The sequence below is a fragment of the Lagopus leucura genome, unplaced genomic scaffold, assembly GCF_019238085.1.
Source record: "Lagopus leucura isolate 7727_CA_CO unplaced genomic scaffold, USGS_WTPT01 Super-Scaffold_100008, whole genome shotgun sequence".
NCBI classification, from domain to species: domain Eukaryota; kingdom Metazoa; phylum Chordata; class Aves; order Galliformes; family Phasianidae; genus Lagopus; species Lagopus leucura.
This window is the reverse complement of record NW_024962265.1, coordinates 6,880,669-6,892,769: the sequence shown is the minus strand read 5'-3', so window position 1 is coordinate 6,892,769 and position 12,101 is coordinate 6,880,669. Positions and strand designations below refer to the sequence as shown.

The window sequence follows — 12,101 nt, the reverse complement described above, 5'->3', positions numbered from 1 at the left end:
ATTTTGCTGGCTCACAAAGAGAGCACTTTTAATTCTCTCCAACAATGGAATTAATATTTCTCCTACTGCTAACCATAGCTCTCCATTTGGATGTTAATAAAGTCCTAGCTAAAAATCATTAAAGCCTTTGCTATTTTGCATGGAATGGTAAGTAACATTTTGATTGCACTGGAATTAATATCCTCATGGTTCAAAAAACGTCTTTATGGCTCAACTTGTGGTTTAGAAGCCCAACTAACAGAACACTAGAAAGAAAAACTACTTGTCTTAGAAATACAGCAAACTGTAAGAAGATTCTACCTAATCCACAGCTATACATGAAATATAACACATTCTCAATACCCCTAATATACTCAATTAAATTTGTGTTTTCCCCTCTTCACCTCATTACACAATCTTCAAAGAACAAAAAAAAAGTCATTAATTACTGTCATGTTGAAATCCACCTATAAAGCAACCAGAATATAAATAACAAATCTGTAGCAGATCCATCCCATCATTCATATCACATGAGATAAAAATTATCTATTATCTACTCAAGACTGGAAGAAAGCAAAGCAAAGAACACTGAAACCCTCTGAAGCTGACTCACGTGCAGAACTTTTTATTTCTATTTTGTATCAGGACAAATGATTGAAATTATAGAGAGCAGATTGGTGTCAACAATTCAGGTTGCTCTCACACCCACCCTCTCAAAATACACTTGAGAGATGTGCCCCAGCATGAAACCCTTTTGCAGGCAGGAAGGGGACAGAGGGGTCCTCAAAAGTAGAAGTTTTGTTCTCTCCTTCTGCATTTGGGTAGAAGACTCAAGTCTCCATCTCCCCTTTTTCTTCTGTAAATCTTTCCAGCTTTAACCAGCCAGATGAAGTTTCCAGGAGAGATGGATCCAATAGGTGTCCTTCCCCCTGGATGCCCTAACCCTGTGTGTGGGTAGCCATGTCAACAGAGGAGTTTCAAGGTTCACAAGGGGGTTATGCAGCATGGCCTTGCTCTTGAACAGGCTTTTTCCATTGTCTTTGTCCATACTATGCTCAGTTCCTTCGTGGAAGAGATGGATTTATTTTTTTTTTAATTTCTTCTCTACCTGACTTTCAATTCTACTGTACAACTGAAAAGCATGGCATGGAATTTGTCACTTTTTCTGTTATTTGCTTGTAATAAAGAATCTACAGATGGGTTTTTGCACATGGTCACACATATACACCCCCAAGCTCTGCTAGACACATCACCAACATCCTCTCCCCTGTAACACAGTTCTACCAAGGAACAAACACAGTTCTTGGTAGCTGTATTGCAGGCATCCACTGCAGCTCACAGCTTCATCTGCACCATTGGCCAGCTAGTAGGCTGGGTTACTTGTAGAAGGTGAATATACCTGCATAGAGCTCAGGTTCAACCAAATAATCCAGCATCATGAGATGCTTTAGCTTCCATCCTCGGCACCCAGGGTAGCTCAGATACATCCCTACAAGCTGGAAGCACACCTCAGCTATAGGGGAAACATCTCCAAAGCCAATGTGACATAGGTGAGGGCTGGAAATCTCCCATTAGCAATGGCTTACCAGGCTCAGAGTTTCTAATCTGCCTCAGCAATCTGAGCTTCCAAATATAGCAGGTTGATAAAGGAGGCCGCCCTGCACCATGGGGTGCTTACAGCTCCTTTGCATCCCTCTGAAAATCACAGCTCTGCTATGCTGTGATTTCTTCTCCTCTCTAATTGAGAAATTTCTTCCCACCAGTTCTCTGAAAATCATTTCACAGCAAAGCCATTGCCAGATGTTATCTGCTGCCACCTATTACTCTGTTTTTGCTTTCAATGTTTTTTTTTCCCCCACTATCACCCAGACATAGAGTATCTTTAAGTTTGGCCACTGTTCTGTTTTAATTCTAACAAGTCTGACTGCTTTATTACTTTTCTGGGCTTGCCCTTAATGATTTAACTTGTCCCTCCTCCAGTTCAGCTGTTTTTTTCTGATAACATTTCTGGTTTATTGCTCAGAATTCCTGGGATGTGAGAAATAGGCTTGAATTTCAGGCCCAAAGAATTCGTTTCCGTAGGAAAATCTCTCTCTGAACACTCCATACAGGGTTAAGGTAAAAATAAATAAATTAATAAATACATCATAATTTTTAAAAAAGGATAATTTTCTAAATGGAAAATTGATGCTCTTCCAAGAAGCCACTCAGAATCAATTTGTAGTCCTGAGCATTAAATTTCAAATAAAAGGTTAATAGCAACCTGAAAAATGTCTCCAAATCAGACAGGAACATTTATTTCACTCTGTGCTGAATTTCGCCTCATTGTTTTTGGAGAATCAGTGAAATCACATGTGCACTACTGCACACCAAGCTGTAAGAAAAAGCCCTCTGACGTACATACACTCCCTCTGAAGGACACTGCACCCAAAATAGATGCCCTTGTGAATGCACACGACGTCAAAGGGGTGATGCACTGACCACAGCTCTCCCAAGGAGAGGAAAAACAGCAGAATTGGTCCAATGAGCTATGTCCATAACCCATGCTTCTCCCATGCTCCTCCCATGCTTCCCATGCAAAAGTCCTGCAGCCAGGGCACCCACACCCCTTACTTTGCAGGTTTAGCTCCAAGGCTCTCTTCTGGCCACCAGCTTCCAGGAGCTCTCTGAGTGACACATCAGTGCAGTACCTCTCTGTGTGCCACCCCACATCACTGCCCCCCATGTTGTACAATGCTGAGCTTAACTTGGTGAGGGGCACCTGGGACCTGGTGTATGCATCTTAGATGTCTCCAGCGCACACCTCCACATGTGGGCTTGTCACCTCACAGTCCTTTATGACAGCTGACAGATTCCTCTGTTCTAAAAGCAAAAGTCTGTTTCAGAGTAGTTTCAAGACTCTAGAAGTACTGGTTTCCTCTCCATGGACTGAGTCTGCTCTCATGGGGACTGAGGTCCTACCTGCGGTACCACGTCCAGGACTGGGGACCCAGCACAAGAAAGATGAGGAGCTGTTGCAGGGGGTACAGAAAAGGCCATGAAGATTATTCAAAGGGTGGTGAGGCACTGGCACTGCTGTCCAGAGAAGCTGTGGATGCCACATCCCTGGAGGTGCTCAAGGCCAGGTTGGATGGGACCCTGGGCAGTCTAAGCTGGTAGGGGATAATCAGCCCACAGCAGGGGTTGGAGCTGGATGAGCTTTGAGGTCCCTTCCAACCTGAGCCTTCTGCAGAATGAGCAGAAACACTCATTTCAATGCATCTCCTATTTTTCTGCACCAATTTTCTAATTCCATCCTTTCAACTACACAGGAGCTGTCCTGCAGCCTTTTCCACTTAACCAAAATTGAAGCACAAAGAGGGCACAGACCCTTCTAAGCAGTTCCTGATGTACCAAACATTTAATCTGGGTACAAAGAGTGGATGAAGACCAGGAGCTGTTATGAAATAACAGCAAAAGTCTCTTGTAATGTAACAGCTTGCTCTGCTCATGTTGCTTTACAAACACAGGCGTCAATAAGCCAAGGAAAAAAAAAAAAAGACTGAAAAAAAGCCTTCTGCAATGCCTGCCATAATATTGCCAAGTAAGTGAACAACTGTTCTCAGGTCTATCATTTATTCCTTCCTTCCCTGAACTTGCAGTGCTTGTTCCACTGATACGTTTCCTTAAACCGATTAACTGCACACAATGCTATTAAAAGATATTGTTTGCCAAAAGGAGCACCCATAATCTTTACAGACCCATGTGCTATCTATATTTACGTGTGCAATAAGGATTAGCTGTGCTCTTTTTTTTTTTTTTTTTTTTTTTTTTTTTAAAGGAGGAAAAAAGCAACATCATACAAATAAAAGCCTCTTTAGCAGCAGAATGAAGTCAGGAGAAGGGAGTACACTAGAACATGATATCCCAAAAGACACAGAAACATGGCACTTGTAGTTCCCAAGCTATGCTTCCCCACATCTAGCCTCCATAATGTCACCACCACCACCATTCAAGGATAAAACCTTCAACACATTGAGACTACTCCAGAGTTCAAAGGGTTGCCCATCAGTCACCTTTCCTAATTCAGGTTTTGAAAGAGGAGATGCAAGTTTCTTATTAGTTTCAGGCATCGAGCCCATCCTCCTCTTTTACTGCAGTCATTATTTCTAAGTATATCCTCTGGCAGTAATGAATATTCCCACCTTCCCCCATGCTCCTACCATCCCAAGCCCATCAGTGAGCAGCACACATCAGCAGGGCTCTGGTTTACCTCATTCAGACTTAATGTCCAGCTCTAAGCTTCTCCTTCCTTAATCTCTTTTGAAATTACTTATATTGGTGTTTTTCAGCTGAAAGCTTGAGTTGGGCTTTAATTATTTCCTCCTTTATTCCTAAATCCCAAAATTCCTAGTCATTTCTGTGTGTTCTGCTGCACTTCTCTTTCCACAATCCCAATTTATTTGTGGCTTTTTTGGCAGGGAGAAGCCCAGCCCTAATTGCATTACTTAGAACCCCACAAGGCAGCTGTGGAGATTCAGACTTTCTGAAAATCAGGTTATTTGCATCTTGAGCCTAATTGAAGAACCAGGTTTCTACAAACAGAAGCTTAGGTTGAAATCCTGCCAAAGCCATCTGCAAATTAAAGATGAACTGAAGAGATTTACTGAATAAAAGCCAAAATTCAGCAAAAATATATCATCAATATTTGTGAGCAGTCAGAATAAATGATATATTAGGTAAATTTTTATTTAATTTGTTTAAACACCATTTCTAGGATTCCAGCCCAAAACCGTTAACACAAATGGCTAGTCCTAGGCCAGTGAGTATAGTGACATGTTATCTATATTTACAGATAGACAGACCTCTGCAGAACAGCAGGGTACATTCAAAGAACCACGAGCAGCTCTGTCAGCAGAACAGGGACAACTCTTACCAATGTTTAGAAACAAACAGCTGATAGAAAAATGTTTGGATGAATACTTTGTCCTAGATGAAATGAGAAATGTACTGAGCTCTCACACCAACCAGGACAAAGGAATTGCCTTGCTCTTGGCCAAGATACTGCACCATGGAGTGATGGTCACCAGGCAGACGTGGTGCTTCCTACACATTTCTGATGTCTGGATCTGGAGAATCATAGATTCACAGACTGCCCCAAATTGGAAGGAACTCATAAGGATCATCAAATCCAACTCCTGCCTCCACACAACACTACCTAAAATTAACGAATCTGAGAGTGTTGTACAAGCACTTGTTGAATTCCAGTCAGCTTTGTGCCATGACCACCGCCCATGGAAGCTTGTGCCACTGTCCAACCACGCTCCCTGTGAAACTCAGCTAGATTTGGAGGAGTTAATTGCCTAGCTTAGACACATATGTTTCCACAAAGCTTCTGAAGCCAGGTGAGACGAGTTCTTCCTGAGATACTTATTGACTCAGCTGTTACATGTTGGATCACCATTTCAGTTTTGGATGCACTGGTGCAGCCTTTGGCCAACCTTTAGTCCAAGAGACATCCACTCCTTCACTGAGCTTCCTAGAAACACTTGCCATAGAAATAGTGTGATTTTACTACTGCAGAGCTTTAAACCAGAGACAGTAATGCTTGAAGGGTATTTTAAAAGCTGTTTAGTCCATCTTTGAAGGGTATTTTCAAAGCTGTTTAGTCCATCCTTTTATCATATCTAAACCATTCCTGATAGAAGTTTGCCTAACCTGACAGAGAACCTCCAGTGGTGGATGTTTAGGAACCTCCCAGAATAAAGCTCCCAGTTACCATTCAGATAAAATGGTGCTAATGTGCATGGGTCATTCATCAGGCAGCTATTCAGTTATCATCATCCAAGCGGTTGAACACAAGAGTGAGGAGACAGATATGAAAGCAAAGGATTTATTTGCTGAAAAGCACACACCTGAAGGTAGGCAGCACCATCTCAACACATAAACAGACTCAGCGAGCATGGCTGGCACCGAAGACTGGCTGTGCTCCTCCTTGAAGCTCCATCTACTACATTCTGTACATGGTTTGTTGAGGACAGTGCATATCCATATAACACAGTGCCATTTCTTCAGCCTTTGCCAAATCCCTTTCAGTATCAGCCCAGTAATGACTAAGAAAGTTTTTATTATCAATATCTTATTTATCCTTTCAGCGATCATTTGCAGCATGTAAAGGTCAGGTCAGCCAGCAGCCCTTTGACTGGAAAACATTATTTTCCCTTTAAACAAGACTTCACAAGCAAGCTGTGTAGCGCCTGTCCAGCCATTTTGCATGCATCTGGGATTGCTTGTTTTTGAATCCTAGAGATGCAAGCGGTTCTTAGTAAAACAGTGGCTCTTTGATCCAAGCTTCATCTGTTGCCCAGCTAAGTCAATAAAAGGTATCCACTGACTCTAAAGGACAGCAGGATGAGTCACAGTCAATCAGTTCGTGTACTCACAACACGAACTATTACATAGCAGACAACAAGCATTGCCATCTTTGCAAATAAAACTGTAGAAAAAGTAAAACATTTGCTACCTTTTAAGATCATCTCACTGCATTTCATGGGTGGTGATACCAAACACAGACTTCTACAGCATGGTGGAAAATCACCCTAGAAAAGGTTATCTTCAGCCAGATAAAATGTATGTGTGAAAGATACTCCAGTGATAGCTTATTGACAGTAACAGGGATAGAGCAGTTTTTCTCTCTCGACACTCCTGCCTGGTGCCAGCACTACCATTTGTGCTTAGGAAAAACATTATCCATCAGAAAATCACTTTTTCAAGTTTTCAGCCAGAGTAAGTTCCCTCAACCCATTCCCTCAACAGGATGGGGTGATATACCCTGTGGTAAAGAACACAGTCCCCTTCATACAAGATGCAAAGAGAAGGAAGGGAATTGCAATTTCTGGTTGTGAGCAGTCTAAGAATGTGCAAGAAGAGAACAAAGAGCAGCAGAAGAAATATGTCACAGACACGTAAGTGTGTGTCATCTGTGACTCTTTCATTCTTTCCAACATGAAACCTCATTTCCTCACACATCTTCTGTGAGACATGGCTATCCCGCCATCTGGTGCTACATATGACTGAAGATCCTATTGCTAAGGCAGCAAAACCCTAAATATTAAAGCTTCAGGATGTATAGGAATTCTGGTTTCAGTCTCTCACAGACACAGAACAGTTTAATAAATATGGAAATTAAAATAGTCTTTGGGGGTACTTATCTCCACAGCCAGTCAAAAGAATTTCCAAATTGATATTCTGGTTCATAACAACAAAACCATACAAATCTTCATCAAAGAGAGCCTTGTTCGTGCCAATTGGGTGATAAAACTAGCAGCTTAAAGAATAATCTCATATTTTGACTGCATTTTTTGTGAAATTCACTCTTCCTTAATTATTTTCCCTCCTTCTTTATGTAAAGCAACTCTCAGGAAAGCCTTTTCCAAGAATTCAGACATGATGATATGTGCTTGCATGACATCTTAAGACCTAAAATATTTGTTTCCTAATGGAGAAAGTACGAGTTAAACTCCCACACCGTATTCCATTGCTTCCCTGTATCTTGACTTGGATCATTCAGAGGTGCAGGAGTAAAGATTGTAGGCACATCCCAGATGAAGAACATGAGATGAGGGTAGTAAGCAATACCCTCGAGGAACAGTAGGATTTATAAGCCCTAGCACAGAACAGGATTACAGATCTTTTATAAGGCATACACTGGTTACTTTGGACCAAAGGTCTGAGTTCTCTATATCAACTACTGGCTTGCTGTGGAGTCACAGAGAAATTACCTCACTTACCTGCCCCACAAGTCTAACCTCATTTTGCACATTTGCAGATGATACACTTCTCTACAGATCACTCTGGGAGCCAGACTACAATTTTGAGTGCCTTCCCTAAAGTCAATTTATGAAACAAGTCAGGAGTAGCATCCAAGGGCTGAGTTCTTGAACACGTAATACTTTTTACTCTACAATTTAAGAGCAAAATCACAACACATCTGAATTAGCTAATACAATGCCACTGCATTTTACCCACTGTTGGCATAGCTTCAGAAGAGTGAAAGGCTTGAAATATTTATTCTCTTAACATTAAATGCTCTATAACAGTTCAGCTACAAGAGCCTTCAACAGGACATCTCTGTCAAATTGTATCTTGTGAAACAAGTAGGCTAATAACCGTGGGTGATGCCACATATGAGACTTGCCAAACACCCAACAGAAAGAGGGCATAAACTGTCAAACAGTATAGCATAGAAAGCAGGAGAAGCTTCCTGCTCTGTTTCTTCACCAACACATCTCTGTCCCAGTCTGACACCAGAAGTCACATCTGTAGACTGAGGGACTTTCCTTGCAGCCATTCACTTTTGGACTCCACTGCCTTGGACTATGAAAAATAGTGCTGATTAACACTTGTGGAATACTCTGGTTTTACAATGGGGTGCCAGTCATAGAACCACAGAATCACAGAATGACCTGGGAGTGATCTCAAAGATCATCTAGTACCAACCACCTGGCATGGGCAGGGTTGCCAACCACTAGATCAGGCAGCAGATCACGTTGCCCAGGGTCCCATACAACCTATCCTTGAACACCTCCAGGAATGGGGCATCCACAACTTCTCTGGGTAGCCTGTATCAGTAAATTAAGAGTAGATCAAAGATCAAGAAAAAAAATGAACCCAGCTCTCAGTGGTGACGGTTTGATAGTTCCCTGACTTTAATGATTCTATGACTCTCAGGTGACACCTGTTGATGCAGGACCAGATCAAGTTCCACTTTCTCATCAGAAAACTTTTTGTAATATCCAACTCCACACGTCCATACAATGTCACCGAACTTTTTAGTCAGAAGCTAACTGTCTCAAGGGTAACACAACATTCTCAGGTCATAAATAAATTTAAATGATGGTACAGAACTGCCTGGAATGTTTCCAACAGCAAGGGTAGATGAGAGAAGAGAGAAATGTGTTCAATACTCAGAGCTTCTGCTGGGAGGAAAATCTGCTAGACATGAACAATTAATTCATTGCAATAAAGAGCACTGTAACCTGCTATCGATCATTTTTGTCCTAGGCTTTGCATTAGATAGATTTCTAATATATGCATGTGCCAAGGGACTGGAAGGAATATTACTCAGTGAGTCTTTTAATTGGCTTTTTTAACTACAAACCATGAGGTTATTTTGTGAACAAGTTGGGGACATGTTAACGATCAGATGACATTACGTTTATGACATTAGGCAGGGCCTCCAAGGTGCACTAAGTACAAACAGATAAATAAACAGTTACCTTTAACTTGTGTGTGGGCACATACATCCCTATATGGACATTTTCATTGGCACACACAAAACTAACATGAAGGTAATTCTGTGAGCAAACAACTTTTGCATTCCATCTCTCCCTAGCCAATAAAATTGAGTAGAGCTCCACCACATCCAATAGAGCTCCATTGATTTCTGCCAGAGGAGACTAAAGCTCCTTGCTTATCTCCAAACAGAAAGAGGTCGTTAAAGATAACACACAGGTCTTGGGTGAAACAGGCTACATCTCACAATAGGATTCCCTGAACGTACAGTCAGAACTGCAAGGTTTTGTCTCTGTTTTCTAATCCTTGCAGCAATACCATCTAATTAGACGCTGAAGAATTAGCTTTTCTCTTCCACCTGTGTGCTGTTGACTAATTGCATTCAGAAAGCAACTCCAAGCAGGCCAGTAAATCCTACCACGGACCAGCATGAGGAGACACTTGAATAACCAGACAGGATGGGATTGCTCCCACAGGGACATGGATGGCGAGGACAGCAGAGCATGGACTCATTTACCTATCTTGGAATAAAAAGAAAAGCTCTAAAGCAGAAATTGCTCCTTCCACAATGAGAAGTGGAGTAAGAAAGAGCTTACTCCAGTTGGTACCACAGCACAAATGCTGCTCCTGTAAGGTTGGTTATCATGGTTCCTAAAATCATGGTTCCTAAAAGTTTGTGGCACGTCACATCAAGGCAATGCCCACAAGTGCTCCAACTGAGGGCTACAACAAAATTCTGCCTTCTTCGCTTGCTCACAGCAAAGTGCATAGCTGGATTTCCTCCCAGCACCTGACAAACACATTTCCCTTATCCCTTCCTTCCCCAGATGATTCTATGCTGTGTTACATATTATGGAAGTGCTGGGGCTCCAGGAGGAAATATAACATTAAATATAAACATAAGCATAACAACCAAATCCATCTGTTCTCTCTGTTGTCAGCAACTCTCTTGATTACAATTTTTTTCTCCCCATCCTACACTAACCTATCTTCCTATTTTCCACCTGTAGCCTCTGTCAGAGCTGTCTCTGTAGCACTCCAATATATAGCACAAAAAAAATAAGATAAATATAAACACAAATTTGTTGGACTCCCATTACTTTTGCCAAGGGATTACAAACAGCAAGGAAATAGCTATCCAAGCATTTAAGGTCTGCAGGGCTGGGTGTGGAGCATCCTGATGGACACTGAGGTGAGAACACATCACTGTGGCACCCTGAGTACCTCAGTTTGTGCTCAACAAGGTTAAAAGCACGCTTTGAGTTAAGTCTGTGCTGCCGTGAACTCAGGTGTTTGCCAGCAGAACAATACCTTACCCTGTCCCAAGACAAAATCAGGTATTTGAAGAGCTGAAAGGGACACAGGTGCTCCAGAAACATAACTCAGAGCAAGGCAGAAAGGCATTTAGAACTGCAAGTGAAACTGGGAGCCAAGGACAGAAGGAGCAACCAAAATCTCATCCTCTTCCTTCAAGGTCAGTAACCTAAAGCTCCAGCTAAAACAGCTGCAGTAACACTTAAATATCTAATTGTTTTGCCCCTCTCGTTATTTATTTATTTTTTAAAATATTTACACTAAAAACTCCCAGGGGAGGTCACAAAAGATTTCGACAGAGATTTCAGCAAGCAGAGCAGGAAGAACAACATTACAAGCATTTGCCTGAGCTGGTAGTGACTTTCTTCCCCCCTCCTCCATACCCAAGATACCAGTCACTTCCCAACCCTGTGTCCCTGACACCCAGACCAGCCTCATGCCCCAGCATGGTAAAGGTCACAGCCTCCCCACCGTGCCCCTTGCTGTGAGCACCTCTGTGGGGTGATCCAGCAGCTGGATTTGCCACCACACAGCAACAATAGCGAAGGAAAACTGCTTGCTCCCCCAGTTCCTCCCCAGGTAGCACTGAGGAAGAGCTGAAATCCAGCCCTTGGCAAATAAAGTTCAGTCAGTCAAGGCTCTAAACAGAAACAAGACTGCATGGACCGTTGCAGTAAAACACATGCCTGACTTCATGCCAAGCTAAAACAGTCATATTTGGTCCTGAAATTGCAGAATTTTCATCTGATTCCCTCTAAGTTTTTGAAGCATTTTCAATGCATAAGAAGGTAAATTAACACTACTTACTCTAAATCAAAGCCATAAAACTTCTTGCTTTGTAAGAATTTACAAGGTTGAAGGTTTGGTCTTGGACCAGGTCACTGATGATGGATGCTTAGACTCAATGCCTTCACTGTCACAAGGAACAGCTGTGGAAGGAACTGCAGAGCCAACACCTCAACACCAAAACATACAAGAACCAACCCAAAAAAGAACCACAGAATCAGAGAATCATTAAGGTTGGAGAAGACTACTATGGTCACCTTGTCCAACCATCAACTCATCCCCACCATGCCCACTGACCATGGCTCTCAGTGCCTTATCTCACAAGTTAAGATAAACAGTCGAGCTCTTAACCAGCTCACAGCACATATATTGATGTTCCTCTAGGCTGCTGCAATTTCCCATCCTACTCTAATCCTTGACATCAATACCTGCCTTTTACTGCTCTTCTCAGTTTCTAGATCTGAAATTTTAAGTGAAAAATTATGAAAAATCTTTTAATTCAGTATTTTGTGTGCATGTTTCCTTATGATAGAGAATATCAAAGCACACCTTGGCACTGGCACAGGCTGCCCAGAGAAGCTGTGTGCTCAAGGCCAGGTTGGATGGGGCCCTGAGCAGCCTGATCTGGGTGGGCAGCGACCAGCCCCAGAGTTGTAAATGGATGGGCTTTAAGGCTCCTTTCAATCCAAGCCATACTATGGTTCTAAGATTCTAAGACATCTCATTCTAAGATACTCTCATAGCACCTT

General features: G+C 42.1%; 1 protein-coding gene across 2 annotated transcripts in view; it reads right to left on the bottom strand.

Annotated features, from left to right (window-relative positions):
• ELAPOR2 (endosome-lysosome associated apoptosis and autophagy regulator family member 2) overlaps positions 1-12,101 on the bottom strand; it is a 91,565-nt gene that overhangs the window by 47,647 nt on the left and 31,817 nt on the right. The window lies entirely within an intron of this gene.